The following is a 20,595-nucleotide window of genomic DNA, read 5'->3' as shown; positions in this document are numbered from 1 at the left end:
GCAAACCGTGCTGGGGGGAAGAAGAAAAACACGACCCCAGCAGGCAATTTAGTAATTTAAGAGACATATAGCACCTCTGTAAGTGGCGTCCAGCCCGCCGCCAGGACAAAGCCCGGGCAGACGAGGGGGAGCCGTGGCTTTTTAAGCAGATTTACTCCTCCAATTTTTGTTTTTGATCAATGCTCGGGCAGGTTCATTACACATGTAAAGCACGGGGGAATCAAAGTGTTCTCACAAGCAAGAATCAATTCTTATTAGGTTTACCCAAATGCCATCAACATGTCCATTAGCCTTCCCATTAATTTATATTTTCCCCCTGAAGAGCACGCCTGTATTTTAAGGATTATGTAAAGCATCAGCAGAAATTATCTTTTCAGCTAAATAACCCACATTCATCGATGTGAACCTGCCTTTAATTACAAGCCTTCACTCAATAACGGCGATGCTAAAGGCACATTAGCGGGATTTGATGCAGACCTTGCCTGAAACTCATGATTGAAGCCGTATTGATGCTGAACTCCTCGTACGACAAACCAAACCCTTAATTTAGCTGAATGAATATAAATTAAGAGAAAGAGGAGCTTTTAGAAACAGAATCTACGTGTTTGGGGATCCGTCTCCGTGACAGCGAGAGAGACGAGAGTACAAGACTCGTATATATAACATATATATGTTTGATAAATCTGCTTATGTTGAATATTCAATCTCTGTGAGCATTCAGGCAGACTGAAGAAGAGGAGGGGAGATCAAGCTTTTGTGCTTTACCTCCAATCTGTCATTCTGTGTTGCAGCTAGGGATGCTCCATGACGGCCGATTTAAATATTACAAGTAAAGCCTGATATAAAGGCCTTATAATTGCTTATTTTAAAACTTTTTCATTGGTTCAATCCTGGTTAAAAGCTCTGTCTAAACTGTATAACTCTACCTGTTCTTTCATCTGATGTAAACAAACATGAGCAGATAGCCTCGCCAGCACCTTGTAGAATCTGCGTTGTTTATCCATTTTGGTCTATAAAACAGGGATAAACTTTGATGTAGGCTTGTTCAGATTATAATCCCATATAACCAAAATATTTAGTTGTGACATTCAGCAAAGGAAAGTGGACTTTAACCCAAGAAGTATTGATACCCCCATTGCTAATGTTAGCCATATTCTGTAAACCAATTTCATGCCATTTACCAACTGCTGCTGTTATATTTAAAATAATAAATGCTCAACATTCACATTTTTATGGGTGCTTGCTTTAAACTGGTTGAATAAACTCAATTACATTTGGCATTTATGAATGTGAAATTATTTGCCTCGGAACATAACTATCCCAAGCTCATGCATGTTCTCTTTTTTGGGAATTTTTTAAGTTTTCTAAAATTTAAATTTGGATTTTTTTGGGCAATTTATTTGTATTTTGGGGAAATTTAATTAGAAATTTTGGTGGGGAATTGAGTTTACATTTTCTTGAATATCTGGGGAAATGCCTGCATATTTTGGTGAGTTTAAATGAAAGGAAATGTTGGGATATTTGATTGGAACTGAATTTCCATGGATTTTTAAGGGTATGTGTTTGGAGGTTTGGGGGAATTTGTTGGGAAATTTTCCATAATTCTAATTTGAAGTTTTTGGGAATTTGCTCAGAAAGTTTAGTGGGAATTTGCATTTAAATTTTCAGGAACTTTGTTAAATATTTTGGGAAATGTTTGCATATTTTTGACTGTTTGAATGAAATTAAATTTTGTGAAATTTGATTGGAAACTGGGGTAGGGAATATCCTTCGAATTTTTCCTGAATTGTCCTTGATTTTTAAGGGCATGTGTTTGGAGGTTTGGGGGAATCTGTTGGGAAATTTTTCTTAATATCAATTTAATTTTAGGGGAATATATTTGATTTTTTGGGGAATTTGCTTTGACATTTTCAAGAACTTTCTTAAATATTTGGGAAAGTGTGTGCATATTTTGGAGAGATTGAATGAAATTGAATTTTGTGAAGTTTAATTGGGAACTGGGGTGGGGAATGTCCTTCGAAATTTATTGAATTTTCATGGATTTTTAGGATTTTTAAGGGTATATGTTTGAAGGTTTGAGGGGAATTATGAAATTGTCAATTACTTTTAATTTGATTTTTTCAGATTTTTTAAAACATTTTTTGGGGAATTTGATTAGAAATGTTGGCAGGAGAAATTATATTGGAATTTTTAGGAATTTTCTTAAATAACTGGGGAAATTTCTGCATATTCTAAAGAGTTTAAATGAAAGTAAATTTTGGGAAATTTCATTGGAAACTGGGGTTGGGAATGTCCTTCAAAATTTTCCTGATTTTTAAAAAAATTTTAAAGGGGTGTGTTTGGAGGTTTGGGTGGATTTGTATGAAAATTTTCCGTAATTTTAAAATGACTTTTGTAGGAATTTTAATTGTATTTTTTGAGAATTTTAATAGAAATTTTAAGAGGAATTGCTTGGACTTCTTTGTAGGAATTTTCATGGAATTTTTGATGAATATGATATTCACATCTTTAGGCTTTTCCAGAAAGGTTTACTGAAAGGTTTGGGGAATTTATGAGGAGATTTTGGCTACTTTTTTAAAAGGGCTTTCCCAAAAATTTTGTAATGTTGTGGAAATTTGCTAATTTTGGGTGGAGTTTTTGTTTTAGAAATCTGATCATTTTAAAGTATATTTTTGATGTCTTCAGGAGTGTCTAGTGGAATTTTAGTTCATACTTGGCTGTTAAAAGTTCCTGTGGTCTGTCATCAGGAGGTGAAAAACCTTCTCAGTGATGTGTTATTTTTGCACAATCAGGAGTGATTTCTGACATCCTTTAACTTTACGCTTCAGGTTTACTCTCGTTAACGTGGCGGGGTTTGTTGTGCTTCCTCTTTCAGTCGGCTTACTTCCTGATTGGCTATCATTATACTCCTACTTCACACACAACAGGATTTCAGATTTATGACCATTTGATTTTCACAGGTTTCTCATTAGCCCAATGCAATGGAAACAAAAGTGACAACAAACAGAGGAGAAATCAGCGGAACGGGATGTTACAAACCCAAAACTCTAGAGATCGTCACCCTGGAAGGAGTTTTACAAAAGGTGTGTTTAGCACCTCTGTTTTTACAATATCCTCCCATGTGTGGACTCGGCCTTTGTTCATATAAAGAGGCTAAAGCAGATGAGAGATTTCATTGCTTTTTTTTTGGTTTATTCCAGTCAATTCACTTTTTACAAGTTCTTAACAATTATGAATCTTTTAATTGATTATTTTGCAGTTTTTATTATTTAAATCTTCTGATTGGTCGTTGCAGCCTGAGGCTCAAGCACAGAAAACATTTCTTTATGAATTTATCCCCTGATTAATTTCATGACATTATTAGAACAAAGCTTTCCTATCATTGTACTGATGTGCAGTACAATCACGATGGCACTCTCTGAGTTAAACCTATAAATATTCTCCACTAATCTAAAACCGGCTCTTTTCTTCTTAATAAAAACGGCTTGGCTTTGTGAAGAAGCAGGAGGTCACGGCTGAGGTCAGCACATGTCGGCTGAATCTCTAATAACTCAGAGAGGTGACGTTTTGAAAGGGAAATTTGAATCTGGGCTCAGATTTTGGTCTTTTTTTTTGGTCTTTAATTTTCTGCTCTGTGTCAATGAGGACGTAACCTGCTGCTGCCCGGCTGCCCTCGAGCCGAACACTCGACCCCGGGACGCTGTGTGTCCAGCAGCAGACGACTGGCCGGCTTCCAGGTTGAATAAAACTCAACCAGATTAAAATAGTGGTCTGGTTTTATTTAACCTTAAGATAATTTGATGCTTTAAAATGTTTGTTCGACTCCACTCAAGTTTGGATTAGATGACCTTTTCTTTAAAAACTGAGATCATTTACTGCATGCATTAGTCATGCAGTAACAAAGTAAATGTGCTTGTATTGTGTAGAATATCCTGTTGAGAAAAAGAGTGCAGAATTAAAAAAATGTTTATGGTTACAAACAAGCATCTCTCTCTCTAAAATCACTGAAGATATTTTACCTTTTTATTGCTGCTTTACCCTCAACTTTGGGGTTAAAATTGTACCATTAACACCCTAAAATCTGGGATAAAAACTTACTCAATTTATCTTTTTTTTTTTACTCTTTCCTTTTAAGATATTATTGATTATTATGAACCATAAACCAGGAAGGCCTGTTTTCAACTGATGCAGTTCTGGCACTTCTGCAGGTGTACACTCCCGATTATGGGTTTAAATGATAAAATTTGACCCCCAAATCAAGGATCATTGTTAAAAAATGGAGAATCACTCCTTTAATCCACTTGTATCTGTTCTTATAGATGTATAGCAGATCCATGTTCGATAAAGAGCACTGGTGCTCAGTTTTGAGGTCTAAATGTCATCGTTTCAACCCCAAATTTAGGGTTAATCGTCAAATTCAGAAATTCTCTTTTAAATGCACTTGTATTAGCTTTGACCTAATATAAACTAGGTTGCTGTTAGTTCGAAATTGGTGGTACAGTTCTACCTATATGTGGGCGTTTTAACCCAATTTTATGGGGCTGAATTACATCATTTAGACCCCAAAAAGGGGGATGCTATCCAAAAGTTCCCCTTTAGTATGTTTATACTGGCTTGCATAGTTGATAGAACTGGATATACAGTATAAAGATTTAAAGCTCTATCTATACTTATCATTAAGAACATGCACTCCTTATTTTGGGGTAAGAATCTAAAAAAATTAGACCCCCAAAATCAGAAATAATGGTTGGAAAATGCAGAAATGTTCTTATTACATACATCTTACCATTTTATTGTAAAATGGAAGTGCAGTTCTACTTAGGAGAGAAGCAGCATGCTTTGACTTTCCAAGCACATGGTTAGAAACCCCCATGTAGATAGATATGTTCATGACAATGCATACTGAATAGAATGAAATTAGTCCAAAAGCAATAAATCCATGGTTGCATGGGTCGCAACAAGCTTTGTGCTATAAAGGAGGAGGCTGGGGTGGAGGAGGTTAAGCTTTTCTGCTTTTCATTTCTGCTCATAAGAATAGAAAGGTTTTTTTGTTGGTTCTTAAAGTGTAAAAAACCCAACCCCTCTAGTTATAATGCTTGTATTAAAAAAAGTATCTACCTGGATTTGGAGTTAAATGATATCATTAAAAAGGGAAATTTGCAGTCATTTAAATGCATTTTGTTTACTGCTAAATTTTGGTAATTTAAAAACTGTCATAAGTAGGAGCTACTGCCCCCTCTTGGGAAACAAATTGTGGATATGAGTCAGAAAATGCAGAAAAAAATAATTTAAGGAGACTTTTATGAGCTTTTCAGTGAATACAATGTGGCAGTGTGTTATAAAATGGTGTAAAGCTTATCTATGTTGGTTTTCAAGTAAGTATTCTTGCGCTGATTTGGGGGTTAAACTGATCTAAATTAGACCCTGTAGTCCGGGATTACTATTGGAACATGCAGAAAAAGCTGAATATACCCATGTTTGCCTATGTTTTTTTTAAAGATCTAAATATAAAGGGTTATTAAGATTTATTTGTAATGCTTTTGTAAAGTTATTTAGCCGATTTAGGGGTCAAAATCATATTTTTTATACCCCAACATTAGCACTGACAGTTGGATACTGTAGAACTAGTTATTCTAGCTGTAGAGGTATATTTTTTTACTTCAACTTTGGGGTCTTAACAACTTAATTAAGACCCCTAAAATCAGAGGATGCTTCCTGGAAAATGCTGGAAATAATCTTTTCATAGCTTATACCGTTTTTTTTCTCAATAGTAGTAATAGTTGGTTAAACGTCTTTTTAATAATGCTCTGAAGTTGATGTTATACTCATTATTGTGGTCAAAATTACAACATTTAGACCCTAAATAAAGAGATTCTAAAAGGAAAGTGTAGGAATTTTTTTTTTTTCAATTTAATACAGCTAACAGCTGCTTATAATAACATTACGTTTGGTTTATGATTAATAATGCTTAAAAGTTGGCATTATACCCCTGATTATGGGGGTAAAATTCTATAATTTAGATCCTGAAATGGGGAACCAATGCTGGAACAAGCTGGCATTATGTTTTAAACATGTTTTTATATCTGTTTATTACTGGAGGAAGGATTTGGCTGTGAAAGGGTTAGAAAATCTAAAATACATATACAGTTAAGATTACACCCCTGACTTTGACATCATTTGAACCCCAAAAATTAAAATTGACAATAGAAAAAATTGGAAATTTTTAGTATATCACCTGATAACAGACTGCAATCTGCAGATACATTTTTATTCAATTTATAAATCTTTTTAAGGGGAGAGTTAACCCCATTATGGGGTCTAAATTAAATCATTAAGACCTTTAAAGTAGGAATATCCTCCAATAACATGCAGAAATAGATTCTAAAAGTTTTTTTTCTTAAATTCTACATATAACGTTATACATTTATGTGAAATATACTCATATTAAGATTGGGGGTCAAAATAATAAAATTTAGCCCCCCAAATCTGGGATTAAATACAGCTTATGGCTGCTTATGATTACATTAAGTGAGGTTTATGCAGCCTGATAAATAATGCTTTAAAATTGGTATTATACCCCTGATTTTAGGGTCAAAATTACATAATTGAAATCACAAAATTTTTAAAAAATACTGCAGAAAATGTTGTAAATTTTTAATGTTATCTGATAACTGATTAATAATCTGCAGCAGATCATATTTTATTTTCGTTCTGATAGTTTTTAAAGAGGAAGTACACCACTGTTTTTGGGAATATTCTCCTGTAATATGCAGAAATTGGTTGTACTAGTAACTTTATTCACCCAAACACACATACACAAATATAGAAAATATAGAAATTCTCATGCTTACTGTATATCTGCTTCTTGCAACATTAACTGAAATTCCTATTAAGAACTGTGGGGTCTAAATTATATCATTGAGCCCCCAAAATCAATGGTGGTTGTTGAATTTTTGGATATTATCTTTTAACTGTGATTATATCTACTCACAGTTGGTTATGAAAGAGTAAAATGTATATTTTATTTATAAGGCTTATGAAGATAGAATCACAAACAAGTTATGTTGGGGGTCTAAATTAGATCATTTAGACCTCAAAGTTAAGCTTCAGTTGTAGGGAACATAAGGGGGTATCTTTACAGATTGGTTGAAATTTGTCATTTTTATTGATTATTAGTGCTACTAAAGAGAAGAAAGTCAGAAGTAAGTCTCTCCTCACTTAGATTTACCTGTTTTACATTCTTAACCCCAGTTTTCCTGTGTTAAACCCCTCCTGATCATCTGGGGTGATCTCCCCCACAGTGCTGCCCCCCAGTGCAGACCGCCGTCAACAGCAGCCTTCACCTCCCCTCGTGTCAGGCGCACAGATAACAGCGCGGACATGTGTTTTAGTTCGCCTGTTTTAGAAGCAGCCACTTTGCACCAGCTCCTCATTTCTGTGTGAAAAGGAGGAAAAAAGCTGCCAGGCTCTGGCTGCAGACAGTTTATTTTTGCTGCCTATAAGCCATAATGAGGTTGTGCCCCGGGGAATCAGTCGAGCGGGATGTTATTAATGCCTCAAAAAAAGGGAGGAAAAAAAAATCCCCGGCACCTTCTGCGGCCGTGGCATAAAGGCAGGAAAAGACTGTCAAACAATTAAAGTGAAGTGAATTCCCTGAGATGGAGGGAAGAGAGAAAAGAGAGAGGGAAAAGAAGCGGAGGAAGAGGAGAGAAAGCAGCTTCCTCCAGGAAACGATGAGCTCAGCTTTGGTTTAATCAGCGGTGTGAAAACTATCTAAAGACAGGCAGGTTTTTTTAACTGTGAGGGACTGAGAGTGGAGTTTAGATCAAACGAGGTCAGGGGTCTTTACCGCCTCTAATCACCTGCTTTAACTCACAGAACAACATTTTTTAGACTCTGCCGGAGCAGGAAATACACTGAAAATACACCAGTCACAGGTCCTTTTAACTCAAGTTGAAGTGTGAATGACAAGTGGAGGCAAAAACATCTTTTTACATCTGCTAGTAAGTGATAAAGTTAATGATTGAATCATAAATGTTCCCACAAAATGTTCTTATATACACCTTAAAGTTAAGCTGTGATATCCATATTTTATATTTAACCTTAAAAATAAACCCTATTATTAAAGAAATAATTTTTTTTTATTAATTTGTCTAGTAAATAGCCATCTTAAAGATGTTAATACCTTTTGTTAAAAAAATAGCAGAATTTAAAATGGGTTAAAATACGTAAAATTGGTTAATAAAGGGAAAAGATGTTGAAATTGGATTTTTAAAGTAGCGGAAATGGGTTAAAATGGCAAAAATTAGATAAAAGTTGCAAAAAATAACCAAAAAAAAAAAAAGGCAAAAAAATGGTTAAAGTGGCAAAAATGGGCATAAATAGTGGCAAAATGGGATTAAAAACTGGCTAAAATGGTTTAAAATTGGCAAAAATGGGTGGAAAATTTGGTGAAATGAGATACAAGTCTATATTAACTGAGACAGAAAACAGATAAAAATTGACAGATATAGGTTAAGCTGACAAAAAAGGCATATGAAATTGTGAAATGTGGTTAAAATGGGCATAAAAATGGTAAAAAGTGGTTAATAGAGGCAACAATGTGACTACGGGGGCAACAATAGGCAGAAAGTGTCAGTAATGGGTTTAGAAGTGGCAAAAAAAAAAGTGGTGGAAAGGGTTTAAAAATTGATCAAAATGAGTTTTAAGCAGCACAAATGTGTTAAAATTGGTGGGGAAAAGTAATTAAAAGGGGTTAAAATTTGGCAAAATTGTTGTAAAGTGGCAACAGTGTCATTTGAAAAATATTCTAGAGACCCCCTCTCAGTATCTCGTGACCTCAGAGGGGTACCGACCCCATCGCTGAGAACCACTGCTCTAGAGACTAGACAGAAGTCTGGTTGCAAACTGGTAAAACAAACGTCCTGTAGAATGTGTTCAAATAGGGCAAAATGAGTGCTGGTAGCCTTGTGGTTATGTCTGTGCACCCCATGTACCCCATGTATGAGGCTAATTCCCTAGGGCTGAAGTTAAAATCTTCATCAAGAGGGCAACAAGTCCAGTTGCCCCCCTTGATGAAGGGGGTAGGTTAAAATCCGACCCATTGTCTATTTGTCTTTCCCAGCTCTATCTATGGTCCCATCGTCTAATAAAGGCATGCAATCCCCTAAATTATAATGTATTAAACATGCAAAAATGGAGAGAGCTAGGCCTAAGCTCCACAAAGCATGTCCTAAACGCCGCTGTTAGGACTGCATGATTTTAGCCAATATGAGATTCGAATTATGAATGACCCTTATTTTTCCACATATGTATATCATGCTCAGAGGGCATGACAGGGACCTATAAAGTCTGTCTTGGCATTTTAGGCCTACACTGGACCCTGACAGATATCCAAACTTGTGTAGTAGTCTAAGAATTACCCAAGGAGCCTTTGATCAGTAGACACGTAACACTAGTCAGTGGACTACTTGTCAGGGGTATCTTGTGTTTCAGCGTCTTCACAGGTGAGCGTTTAAAAGAGATGATGCTTTTTGCAGCTGATGCGGGTCTATTGGAGCCTCTAGCATGCGCTGGGGTGGTTTGTAGCTGAGTGCAAAACAGTTAAGATGAGGGTCAAGTCCGGGGGCATGGTTCTCTGCCGAAAAAAAGTGGATTGCTCCCTCCGGGTGAGTCTTTGCCCCAAGTGAAGGACTTCAAGTACTTCTTGGGTCTTGAGGGCAGAATGGACCGAGAGATTGACAGGCAGATCTGTACAGAACTGGCAATGTTGCATTATTTTACTGGATCAGTTTGGTGAAGAGGGAGCGAAGCTGGAAGGCAAAGCTTGCAGTTTACTTGTCGAGATTCCTCAGGAGGGTGTCCAGGCTCAGCCTTAAAGATACGGTGAGGAACTCGGACATCCAGAGGGAGCTTAAAGTTGAGCCCCTGCTCTTTCATTTCAAAAGTCTGTGTGTCTGATTAGGATGCGTCCTAGTTGCCTACCTGTGGGGGTCTTCCAGGTGAGTCCAATTGGGAGGAGACCCCGAGGTAGACCAATGACACCTGGCTGGGAAACACCTCCAAGTCCCTCAGGAAAGGCTGGAAAATGTCCTGGGGAGAGAGATGTCTGGGTTGACTTGCCGCAACCCAGCCCCAGTGGAGTTTCTGAAGTTTACAAAGGAAAGAGGAAGTTAGGTTGCCTGAAACTTGCGGAGAAACAGAAGTAGCATGCATGGCCTCAACTGAACAAAGCATGAACCATGAATGAAAGCTCCCCTTTTTGCCATTTCTTGGATTCAACACTGCCTCCAGTTTTCTTTGTGACACATTCTCATCTTCATTGCAAAAACACGCCGATGACTCTGCTTTAATTTGCTCAGTTACATCCTCCGAGCTCGGCCTCCATTGTTCCCCCGTTGTGTCTAAGAGGAAGCCGCTGTCACCGTCAGAGCTCGGTCAGGACCTCACCTCTTTGTGCGTCCTCACCTTTGTGTCTTTGTGTCTTTATGGACTGTCACTCTCAGACGTGACCCGCTCGGCTCGTCAGAGGAAACATCGCTCGACGAACGCAGGTCCCACAGGAGGAAAGAAAAAAGGCAGGGGAAGCAAATCAAACGAGGAGAGGTGGGCGCCGTGACACGTTCACAGCAGCTGAGAGTGCAGCTGGTGGGTTTAAAAAAGAAATGTGTGTGTGGAACAGGCTGGTTTCATGTAGAATCTGGTCTGATAAGTTGGCCATCCTGATGATCCTCAGGGTTCAGAGAGATGTTAAACATCTGGAAACTGTCTGGTAAAGTCAACTGCTCTCATCTCCTGACCCTTTATAGAGAAGAAATTCCTTCTTATGAATCCAGTCAACTTTCTGAGTCAGCACTTTACAAGATTTCTGTCTCGCTTGGTGCACAGTTTGGCCATAGCCAAACCTAAAGAACCGGTTAAAACAAAATATGTGGTTATCTTGCTGTGTCTCTAGCCAACTTTCAACTGAATTTTTCCTGCAAATCTCTTTTGACGTACAAGCTGTTTTAGTCCCAACACTGAGCTCTTGAAATGTGGTTTCTAGTGGAGCATCTGTGCTGCGAACTTGTATGCATAGACCTTTAAAGTAGGGCTGTGGTCAACCAAAGAAAACTTGGTAGACTTGGTTGCACATTGTACCTGAATCAAGTGGCAGGAGGTCAAAAAATCCCATTTTAATTCAAATACTGAGTGTTCTTTTACATTCAGTGTTTATTAGTTGGGGCTGACAGCAATACAGTTTGAAGATTGAAGTGCTTACACTGTTTTTGATACTACTAAGGGAATTTATTTGGATATTTTCCTACTTTAGCTGCCTGTTGCCATTTCTTTGACCATTTCTGCCACTTTTTTAAAGACTGTCCTGATTTGTTTTCTATGTCTGATGAAGAAAGACTCCAATTTTTGTTCCAACTTGTGCAATTTGTGCTGAATGCCTGTCAACAGCGCAAGAGGATACTTTATAATTTATTTGACTAAAGTTGCTGTCTAATAAGGTGTGTACGGTGGATTAGACAGTGAGCAACATTATGTTAAAATTTGATTTGTTTCTGTCTGATAGGTACTGTCATGAGTTGCTCTCGTCATTGCTTGATTGCTCTTATTTGTTTTGTATTTCAGTGTCTTCTAAGTCCGTGAGGGCTGGGCACCTCTTTTGATGAAATAATAATAGTGGTATCTTGTTGTATCATATCACCTATTATTTGCCATGAAATAATAAAAAACAAAACAAAAACAACAATAACAAAAAACTTTAAAAACTTTTTTCATTTTTTGCCCCTTTTTTTAACCCACTTTTAGCACTTTTATTTTTTAACTGCTTTTTGCAATTTTTACACTTTCTTGCCATTTTCTGCCAGTTTTTTCCCAATTTCAGCAACATCTTTGCAACTTATGCCTACTCTAATCATCTTTAGCCCATTTTAGCTACTTTTTACCCATTTTGCCACCTTTTGCTCAATTTCTTGTCTATTTATGCCACTTTATGCCACTTTTCACCCACTGTTTGTCACTTTGTACCCATCTTTGCCCAGTGATGCAATTTTTTTTGCCAGTTTTTGCCCATTTTTGCCACTTAACCCATTTTCAGTGACAGTGTCCTCATTCTTTACTCCCCCAGCAGTCTTAGGTACCGTCCATATGGAGACGAAATCAGGAGTAAACACAAAAGTTTTTTGTCATATTGGCGTTTCATCCACAAGGAAACAGCGTTTTAGGAGGCCGTAAATGCTACCTTTTGAAACCGGGTACCAGAGTGAACACATCTGTAAACGCTTACCGTTTCATCTCCGTGTGGATAGCCAACCGTATCTCTCTTGAAACGATTACGTCACACACAGCGTAGCTCGCTTACGTCGTATGCACAATCGAACCAAAACAACAATGGTGGATCACAGGACTATGTTTGTGTTGCAGAAGCTACTGAGCTTATTATGGGTTTTACAGCAAAATCTGATGCCCCTTTACCACCACTGCGAACAGCAGACACCAGTTGTTCTTAAATCCACCACGGAGAACAACCAGAAGGGCAGTTTTCTGTAATCTTCTTCTCTCTTTTGGTGCGTTTCCGTGGCAGCGTTACAGCACCACTAACAGGCTTGGCATATGCACTAGGGCGTTTTCAGTCATTTTCAGGGATTCCAGTCTTCTGCGGACATTTCCTGAAACGAACATGTATTTACAGAAACTTTTTTAAAATGGAACGGAAATATATCATTTTCATCTCTGTGTGGACAAGGCCTTAACCTCTTCAGACCCTGTATGCTCATTCCTACAACATAGTAATGATTTCTGCTGTTTGAAATTGAGATAATTGCCTGAATGCACATTAAAATTTGGGGGATATATCTGTGTATTTTGGAATGTTGCATTGGCAATTTTGCTTTTAAATTTTTAGATATTTTCATTGAAATTTGGGATTTTTTTGTTTACTTTTTAAGGGAAAACTTTCAGGATTTTGAGGGGATGTCTCTTGAAATTTTCATGAATTTTAATGGAAATGTTATGGAATTTGTTAGGGGTGGGATTTCCATCCCTTTTATGGAATTAAGGGGAATGCATTTGTAAATTTTGGGGGGGTTTGATCTGTTGCAGACATCTATAATGTGGAGACTTCACCATTCCTGTTACTGTTTTCTGTTGTAATCCATTGTCTTTATTCCTCAGGGCATCATTATTATTTACAAAGATAACCTGGGAAAATAAAAATGAAAATGATTATTTCATTTAGTGAGGGGAAAAAGCCATCCAAACTGACACAACTGCCCTCTGAGTTCACCACTGTTTCAAGTTTTCCCCATTTGTGGGTAATTGCTCTCACTGTAGTTTGCTGGAGTCCCAGAGCCTTAGAAATAGATGGCCAATCCTTGGAAGGTTCAACAGTATTCTAAAGTTTTCCCCATTTGTTGATCATGACTCTCACTGTGTTTGGCTGGACTCCCAGAGCCTTACAAACGACCAGCTATACCTCGGAAGATTCACCACTATTCCAAAGTTTTCCCCATTTGTGGATAATGGCTCTCACTGTGGTTTGCTGGAGTCCCAAACCCTTAGAAATGTCTTTCCAGTCCAGTAGATGACTTTGTTTCTCATCTGTTCTTGAATTTCTGTAGATGGCGTCATGATGTGTTGCTTTTGAGATCTTTTAGCCCACTTCACTTTGTCAGACAGGTTCTATTTCAGGGATTTCTGGATTCAACAGGTCTGGCAGTAATCAGGTCTGGGTGTGGCCACATTTGGCCCCCAGGCCATAGTCGGGACCCCCTGCTTTAAAGCTTTTCCAGTGTGTCATTCAAAGAGAGTCAGGAGGTAAGACATGACAGCTAACTACAGTCCTCTACATCCAGAGCTGGAAACTTCTGAGCGTTTGAAACTAGGCCAAATCAAACGATCCCTCCGGCATCTCGCTGAAGTAAATTTTGTCCTGAGCGTTTTGTTTTCAGGATCCGTTCTGGGGCTTTCTCTCTCGTCACACACATCAGCTCCGATACGCAGACAATCCCCTCATTAATGTGAACGCTGCAGAAACACGAGAACCCTTCAGCCATTTCCCTAACGGTCGGCTCGCCAGCCGACCCGGGCGCGGCCGAGCGCTCGCCGAGCAGCCATGATGGCTAACCACCACACCAGAGGCCCCCTTTGTTTCCCTCTTTTCTCGCCTGTCACAGGCCGACAGCAGGGTTCACTGGTCTGTCAACATTTAGCAGCAGATAGAGACGGAGCGGGGGAAAATCTGAGCCCCGGAGAGCCCATCGCTCCGTCTGCAGAGTGTGTGTGAGGGCGGGAGTGTGTGAGAAAAGACGCAGAGCGAGTGTGTTTCAGTGACAGCAGCCAAACAGAGAACAGTCAAGCAGGGAGAAAGACCCACTGAGTACATTAGAGCCTCCCCGACTGTAAAAAGTGACGATAGAAAGCTCCGACAAACAGCGTCAGATCGGCCTCCCCCCGGGCTCGGACTGGGCTGGATCTGTTCTCAGGCCTGGGGGTCTTTAGAGGAGAGAGAGGGGCGTTCAAGGGCCAGAAGACAGAGCAAAGATTTAGGAATCCATTGAGGATGGCCCGGCTAATCAACGACGAGGGCTTTGACAGAAATAAACAGGCTGAAGCTCTTTAAAAACGGAGGACAAACTAACGACCCAACGTCATTCTTGCTGTTGACTCTGCTGGTAGATTCGTTCGCTAATTGGGCCACAGATGACAAAAAGTACCACAAAGTTCCTCCAAAGTGGAGAAGTTACAGGTCAAGATTTATGGTATAATTCAAAGTTTTTATAATCATGATGCACCGCATGAAAAACAAGCAAAAAAGGTCAAATCTAAATGTAGAAATTCACTGATCAGCAGGTTTGGAAGACTTAGTTTGGATGTTGACAATTCAGATAGAGATTTTTTTAATGGTTATTTATTGGTTCTTCTGCACCATTTTGGAAAAACTCTTAACTCAGTATTCATAAAACTAATCAGTACACAGTCCTGTCTTTAAAGGCTATATTAGATGTGCAGTAGTGTCAAGGAATTCTGATATTTTCTCTACTTTATGTGGTGTTTTATACAATCTTGCAGAATTTGTATTTGGAAAAGGTACAACATAGACAACATTTTTTGTAGTTTTCTTTTGCATGTGGATTATTTTTGACTTACTGAAGTTACTGAGGCAGCTCAATGTACAAAGCTTGTGAGTCTAAGGGCAATTTTCTTCAACCCACCAGTTTCCCTGCCTGGATATCAAAAACAGAAGACTTGTTTACTGCATGTGTTTTTCACCAATCAGGATTAGACATATTTAAATCAAAGCCAGTGATGAACAACTTGATAGCCCTCGAAATCTGTGGTTAAAATATCTCAATCGCCAGTACTCGAGTTGAGGGGGGGTGGGGGTGGGGGGTGGCATCCCCCCTGAAATAAAAATGGTCAAAATCATCCCCCTTCTAAAACGGTCATCCCCCCTTTCCGTCCTTTGAGCCATTTTTATCAATGATTGTGGAAATATTACTACTATTTTAACACTGGAAATATACCACCATTTCAACATTTAGGTGGCTTTGACAGGGCTTGACATTTACACCTGCCAACTAGCCAAATGCAGGTGGATTTTGGCCGTGGTGGGTAGCAGCTGTATGATAAACATAATCGAGGTAATATATATACAATGTTGACCAAACAAAAACTTCACCTGGTCGTTACGTTAGTAAATCAACCTTCACGATATCTATTTTTGGAAATCAGCGCCATCCGTGATCAATGAGGTGTGTGCCGAGTGCGCTCGTGCTCCCTTTCTCTCTCTCCCTCTCTCTCCTGAGCAGCACAGAAACTCTAATCACGTGTGGCCTGTATATCCACCTGTTATTCTGCAACCTCTCTTGTCAAAAGTCAGCTTCTGCTATAGTAGAAGCTATAGTAGATCCTTTAGTTTGTGAATTTATGGTAGGACTTCCTTGCGCTGATCAGCTGTTTTAAAATCCGATCGCGGGTGAAAACAAATAAAGAAAACGTATATTTTAAGGTGATATAATAAAATAAAGCCTACTGATAATGACACAGAAACATAGTGAGAAAGATACAGAAGCAAAACGGATGAGCTGCTGTGTTAGGGAAGGGGAGGGGTGCAGGGGTGTATTTGAGGGGGGATGAGGGGGGCAAGATCACTGGTTTATGCTACTTTAATTCTGAGGGAAAAACCCCAATAAAACAGAGCTAAAAAATGTGGGATTAATGTTATGATGAAAATAACTCTTGAAAAGTCAGATAGACATTAAAAATATTATCGTTATTATTGCAACAACGAATATTATCATTGAAAGCTCTCAAAAATTTGACAAAAATCGTCAAAAGCAGGAAAAACATGGTAAAAAATAAGTGTAAAAGTGACTAAAATGGGCATATGTGAGAAAAATTGTCAAAAAGCAGGAAAAATATGGCAAGATACATAAATAAATATATAGATATATGTGGGGGGGGATTCTGGACCTTATTAATTTTGAAAGTCTGGCTACAGCCCTGACCATCCCCCCGATGTTTTTTTACAACTCCACTACTGTCAATCGCCCCCTTGTGGCTGGCTGCAGTATAGGCAACAGGGACTGAATTTACTGCTAACCCCTTAAAATAATAACCTTGCAAAGCAGATGGATACGCCCGTTTACCTGTTTCTCACTGGCGAATCCATCTTGCAAAGTTCCTGTCTGAACAGTCTGGGCCCGGTTAGAAAGTGACAGGACCAATCAGCGACGAGGGGCAGTACTTTTGCAGAGTCGTGACGTAAACAAGCAGCAATAAGAGGCCGGTGCAATTATGGTGGAAGACATAAGCGTGGATGCTGCTAAAGTGCCAGTTTTATCAAAACTTGACGACATTTCTTCATTAAAAGAAGAACTGAGAATAGCAGTGAGTTGTTTTCTTTTCAAAGAGGAAAAGGTCATGCACTGACATGTCTACAGTCGCCATTGTTCGACTTCACGTTATGCAGTTCTGTATGGAGTTTATTCCACGGTGGCGGCGCACCTCTGAATTGGTGACGACGTCACGTGTTTTGTTGCTCTGATCGGCCCGTAAAAATGTGACGGACAGAACCTTCATCCAATCACCCTCGAAGTTTTTCTTTCAAATGCTCTGCTCTTTCCTAAACACTGGCTATGGAAGGTTTTCCAGGTGGATGTGTGAAACAAATCCATCTGATGTGTCAGGTTAAAAATAAGGTACATTTCAACAGAAATCAAAACATCTCCCTAAAACTGCAGCCATGTCTTTTACAGGGATAGAATATTTACATGCAAATCAGCTGGTTACAGTAATATTAAAGTTAGAAAAATTTTAAAAATCTTTATTTTAAATCATTACTATTTGTTTTATTGCACTTGTGTTATAAGATGAGTACTTTGTTTGGGCCCTGGATATTTGATTTGCTTTCTATGTATGCAGTAGCACAGTTTATAATGTATAATAGAATAAAAAAGGCTCTATCTAATTTATGGAGACATACTTCAACTTTACTTTTAGCTTTATTTTCCATTTTCTATGATCCATTATTAGTCGAATTTAAAACAACACGATTTTATCACTGAATTAAACATAATCAAGATGAATAATTCAGAATCTGACCGTCTCTGAAGTCCAAAAACTGTCATGAGGCGATCATGACTGAGTCTGCTCCATGTGATCTAAAGTCAATAAGCCTGGTTGAGGGTTTAAATAATAAAGGGACAGTTCTACATTTTACAACAGTGACTTTCTGCAGCCTGAGTGATCCTTTGGTTCAATATTGAAGAAAAAAAAAATCAAGAAATATTTGCACTCAGTACCCTCAGCAGTTTGTTTTAGAGAAATTCGAACTTTTTCTAAGAACATCTCGAGGCAAAGTTTGTACCACAATTTGCACTTTTATCCGGCTGTTAACTTTACATATTTAAGCGTTTTTTCAGGGTTGTTTTTTTCTTTTTTTAAGGCATCATTTGCAAGCTGTTGGAAATCTTTTGGAAACAATATAATGGAGACCAAATCCTGCACTTTTCTTTTTGTTTTGCCGTTATTGCATAGACGTCTAGTCTTATTCTGCCATTATTAAGTTATCTAAAAGAGAATTATTGAAAATTTATTGGGTTTTTTGCATTTTTATTATTATTTCTATTTTCATCCACTAGTTTAGACTTACCATTTTAGTTTAATGTGTGGTTTTATGGTGGGAACCATTAAAAAACTGCTGGTTTTTAAGAATAAATTCAGTTTTAAGTTGAAAAATGTACTTACATTGGCAGGAATGATGGGTAATTTGGTCTTAAATCAGACACACTATGCATTTTCTTTGAATATTGTAAAAATGTGTGTTAAATTCACTGACAAGTGCAGAGAAAATCTAAAATCTGAACTTTCTAAGCCTAATTTGTTTGATTTTTTCAATCTGATGACTGGGTTTTGTTTCCTAAATGTCACCTAACGTCACAGCGAAGCTCTTCACGCACTCACAGTTCAGGAGGAGGCGTGTGAGGTGCAGGTCACACGATCCGAGTCGTCTCCCCCGTCATCTTCTGGTTTCCTCTGATGTGTCACCTGTCCGAGCGATTACACTCGTCCCCCGGCCGGTCGCTGCGTCCTGACTGCACGGGACAAAAAGGCAGCCGTCACGTTGGGTTTGCCGCGGCGTCACGGTCGCTCCGATGGCACGGAGCTGACGTGAGGGAGGCCTGGTGCTTCTGCCTGCAGCGACACAAAGACAAGAGAAGAAGAAGACATCAAGAGGAGGGTAATTATTTACAAGTAGGGCTGTCATGACACCAGAATTTAAACTCTGATACCGTACTAGTAAAAATCAGACCATGTCAACACCTTTTTCATTGCCAGGGCAGCAAAAACTGAAGTCCGAGCCACCAAATATTAGCTCAGTTCTTCATACCTCCTCCTCATTGTTTAAAAATGTGGTATTGAAAGGTATTAAAGTTGACAATCTTCTTTATAAGGATTGTTCAGGTTTATTGCAGCACGTTCTGTTTACCCGTTGTGTTTTTATTTGCCTTCACTGTGAAAATCTGTAGAATGTGGCGAATTGTTTCGTACCACGAGCCTGTGCTTTGTCATTTCTTTAATATCCCACTGGATCCATCCATCCTGAGAGCTTCACACAGCACCAGCTCATGCCTCACAGCGCTGAGCCAAGATGGAGATAGAGAACATTTTCTAATTCAGTCTGTTTTGACCTGTGACTAGGCTACAAACTTCTGCCCTCATCTGTTATATTATTGGTGGTTGATATCCACACAATGCACTGACAAACTACGGTGAGATTTCGGTGAGAGAGAGGGGAAGAGAGAGAGAGAGAGGGGAGGGGTCAGGCGGGGTGAGTGAGCAAAAGAGAAGGAAGCAGCAGACTAGGGACAGGTGATACAAATTTTTTAAATATCCGATACAATACTGATACCGATACTTATTGATGTCATTTTACTGATACTGATACTTCATGATGTGATTTTACCGATACTAATACTGATACTGATCACAATACTTTTTACTGTCATTTAACTGATACTGTGACTTTTTGATGTGGTTTTACTGCTAACAATTCTTTTTGATGTAATTTTACCAATACTGATACTTTCTGAAGTAATGTTACCAATACTGATACTGATTCTTTGATATCAGTTAACTGATACTGATACCAATACTTTTTAGTGTCATTTAACCAATACTGCCACTTTTTGATGTTGTCCTACTGATAACAATTCTTTTCGATGTAATATTAGGAAAACTGATACTGAGACTTCATGATGTCATTTTACCGATACTGATACCAGTACTTTTTAATGTAATGTTACCGATACTAAAACTTTTTGATGTAATTTAACCATCAATGATTCTGATAGTTCATGATGTAATTGTACCAATACTGATACTGATACCAGTACTTTTTAATGTAATTTTACTGATACTTCATGATGGAATTTTACCAATACTTTTTACTGTCATTTAACTGATATTGTTACTTTCTGATGTATTTTTACTGATACCAAATCTTTTTGATGTAATTTCAGGGATACTTGTAAGATACCTCATGATGTAATTTTACCAATACTGATACTTTTTAATGTAATTTTCCCTATACTGGTACTGATACTTTTCAATGTAATCTTACCAATACTGATACTGATACTTTGATGTCAATCTACTGATACTGATACCAGTACTTTTTGATGTATTTTTCCGGATACGGATACTTTTTGATGTCATTTTAACAATACTGATACTTTTTTTTTGTAGTTTCAACAATACCGATACTTTTTTATCCTTTATCAATACTAAAACTTTTTGATGTTATTTTACCAATACTGACACTTTCTGATGTCAGTTGACCAATACTCATACTTTTCGAAGTAATTTAACTAATACCGATACATTTTAATGTATTTTTACCGACAATGATAAGGACACTTATTGATTTAATTTCACCGATACTGTTACCAATAATTTTGATGTCATTACATCGGCACTGATAATAATACTGATACATTTGAAGAAAGAATAATATCAATAATTTTAAAAGGTACACATTTCATCCAAATTAAAAGATGTATATCCACATCACTTAGAAATTTATTTAGAGAAACTTAAAAT

The 20,595-nt window shown here is 38.1% G+C and overlaps 1 long non-coding RNA gene across 1 annotated transcript in view; it reads right to left on the bottom strand.

The window, feature by feature from the left end:
- The window catches only part of LOC121506215, a 100,514-nt gene that overhangs the window by 51,662 nt on the left and 28,257 nt on the right, over positions 1-20,595 (bottom strand). Inside the window, exon 2 of the long non-coding RNA XR_005991626.1 lies at positions 18,457-18,687. This is a non-coding gene — a long non-coding RNA (uncharacterized LOC121506215). The remainder of the gene's footprint in view (positions 1-18,456; positions 18,688-20,595) is intronic.

The sequence above is a fragment of the Cheilinus undulatus genome, linkage group 24, assembly GCF_018320785.1.
Source record: "Cheilinus undulatus linkage group 24, ASM1832078v1, whole genome shotgun sequence".
NCBI classification, from domain to species: Eukaryota; Metazoa; Chordata; class Actinopteri; order Labriformes; family Labridae; genus Cheilinus; species Cheilinus undulatus.
This window is presented reverse-complemented; position numbering and strand designations above follow the sequence as displayed.